Source organism: Equus caballus, chromosome X (genome assembly GCF_041296265.1).
Source record: "Equus caballus isolate H_3958 breed thoroughbred chromosome X, TB-T2T, whole genome shotgun sequence".
NCBI classification, from domain to species: domain Eukaryota; kingdom Metazoa; phylum Chordata; class Mammalia; order Perissodactyla; family Equidae; genus Equus; species Equus caballus.
The window spans coordinates 9349289-9352188 of record NC_091715.1 but is presented as its reverse complement, the minus strand read 5'-3'; positions in this window follow the sequence as shown (position 1 = coordinate 9352188).

Genomic DNA, 2900 nt, shown 5'->3' with positions numbered 1-2900 from the left:
GTAAAGACAAAAAGGAAACAGAGAGAGAGGAGGCAAAAGAAGAAAGATGGGAAAGATATAAAACGTAAAACAGTGTGAAACTGTCCTATTGTAATTTCATTGTCACCAGCATGGATGGCCCCTGTGTCACCAGGCCCTTTCCCACACAGTTTCATCATGAGTTTGAGACTTCTCTCTCTTTTCAATCTTTCCCCTTCACTACGGTTGGTTGGCTGGTCTCATGCTCTCCTTCATTAGGGTAACTCAGTGAAATGGATTATCTTCTGTCCTGGTGTTCTCCAAAGCACATCTTTTGAGTCCCTCTTTATCATGTTCTCTGGTTGTTTCCCTCCTACATTGCTATTTGTGCTTTAGAAGACACAAACAGCCCCCAGTGTTCCTTAGGGTCAAGGGCTCAATCTTTCAGCAGATACGACTGGCAGCATGTCCCATTACTAACTGCGCCTGGGGCCTGGCACCCTAAAGCTCCAAGGAGAGATGCACTCCCACCACCTGTCTAGTAAATCTGTCCCATAACCAGTGTTCTCTGCTCACTTTAATATGTGTGGAAGAGGCGGAGCAAATATCAAAACTTCTCCCCACCCCTGTTTTAAAATTGCACTATAAATACCTCGCAGGATATGCAACCTGGCTCTCCGCGGTTAGGATGAGAAGGAAGAAGTAAATAAAAAGCATATTTTATGCGGTGGGGGGACAGCCTTCTAAAAAACAAGAGAGCGTTCCTTGCTATCCCCATTACAGTTTCCTCAGAGATTGGGGAACAAGATGCCCAGGTTGTCAAGTCACTACCCTCCCTCAAGTACTCTATATTCCCTGACTACATTTAAGAGACCATCTGGACTTTAGAGTGTTCAGACAGATGGAGCCGAGAAAACCTGATTCAGGAACGGGGCTATGATCAGTCTCATCCTCTCTCCCCTCTACAGACAGCAGACACTTGCTTTGCCTTCTTCTCAGCCTTAACATTTGCCCCACTGAATGCCTCCCTTGGTTTGGATCCTACAAATGCCCAACCAAGTCTTGCTGAGGTACAGTATCTATCTGAGGAGGAAGGACACACCCTCACCAGGTTCAGGGTTGAAAGGGGCTGGGGGCCAACCCTTGATGGTGGAGTGGGATTTATGGAGAATTGGGAGTTTCTTTCAGAGCAGAACCAACCAGAAGGGAGTCAGCAGAGAAGCAGGGCATTCAGAGCTTCGCAGGGGACCTGGTGGTCATGCTCGCCTGGTAGCCTGAGTTGGTGGCTTCTGATCTGACCCATCTGTGAATGGCTTCAGTCGTACAGAACTCTACAGAGGGCCTGCAGAAGGCTGAAAGAGTGACTTGTCAAGATTACAAAGGAATTAAAACTAAAACCATCTGTTGGTGTGCTTTCTGGTTGTTTCCTACGACAAACCACCACATGTAACCTCATGTTGAGATACACTGTGTTTCTGAGCTGTGTTATTTTCAGTTTCCCTTCCTCTTGATCCATTTCATAAGATGTTTAAGTGGTCTTCAAGAGCTTTATGGTTTACAAATCACCAAAATAACTTAAGTTTTATGTATTTATGTGTTTAATATAAAATTTATGATGGCCGAAAGCCGATTTTCTATGACATTATTTTTGTTTTCACTGAAGAAGAAAAGGATCTATTATTGGCTATAACAACTTAGTTATCTCTCTGTTCATTCCAGAGGTTAATTTAGGAATTTGTGACCTTTAGTCATTGATTACAGGCTCCTTTGGAAATAATGCATATACTATGTATTTATATTTAAATTTAAATACATATATTTAAATACAAAAACTATATTTAAAGTAAAACCTTTGGCATTTCCATATGAGAAAAATACAGTATCTCACAGCTAATGCTCTGTGATTTGAACCCGTGCACACTATTTTCCAGAGGCACAGATATCTCTGTAGATAATTTCTTTCACGAAATAAAGTAAATTGGTCAGGTTTCAAACTTTCAACTCATGTGAATTTATACTCAGTTGAACGTATGTGTGTTTTTTTGTTTTGTTTTTTGGGGTTATTTTTGAGAAAGATTAGCCCTGAGCTAACATCTACTGCCAATCCTCCTCTTTTTGCTGAGGAAGCCTGGCCCTGAGCTAACATCCGTGCCCATCTTCCTCTACTTTATACATGGGACGCCTACCACAGCATGGCTTTTGCCAAGCGGTGCCATGTCCACACCCGGGATCTGAACCAGTGAACCCCCCGGCCGCCAAGAAGTGGAACATGTGAACTTAACCACTACGCCACCCGGCCAGCCCCCGTATGTGTGTTTTCAGAATGTCTTGGTCCTTTCTGTTACTTTTTTTTTTTTTTAAAGATTTTATTCTTTTCCTTTTTCTCCCCAAAGCCCCCGGGTACATAGTTGTATATTCTTCGCTGTGGGTCCTTCTAGTTGTGGCATGTGGGACACTGCCTCAGCATGGCCCGATGAGCAGTGCCATGTCCACACCCAGGATTGGAACCAACGAAACACCTGGCCACCTGCAGTGGAGCGTGAGAACTTAACTGCTTGGCCACGGGGCCAGCCCCTTTGTTGCTTTTTTTGAGTAGTAAAGCAGAAGTTCAAGACTGAACCTTTCTCAGTGTTAAGGTCTATAAATATGTTTCTCCCTCAGCCTCTCAAAATTTAAAGGAATCCATATAATTGTCATCCCTGCCTCATAACCATAAATAAATACATGCTCTTGGGGTCCTCCTTTAGCATTTACTACCAAAACTATCTAATATTGGTGGATCAAGGCTGCAGATAATTACAAATATACAGTATAAATTAACAAAGCAGTCTGAAAGATCATTGGATGAGGCAATTTTACTTGGGATACAGTATTTTGCAATGCAGATAAAAATATTTGTCTTAGTCAGCTCAGGCTGCTATAATAAAAAACCATAAACTGGG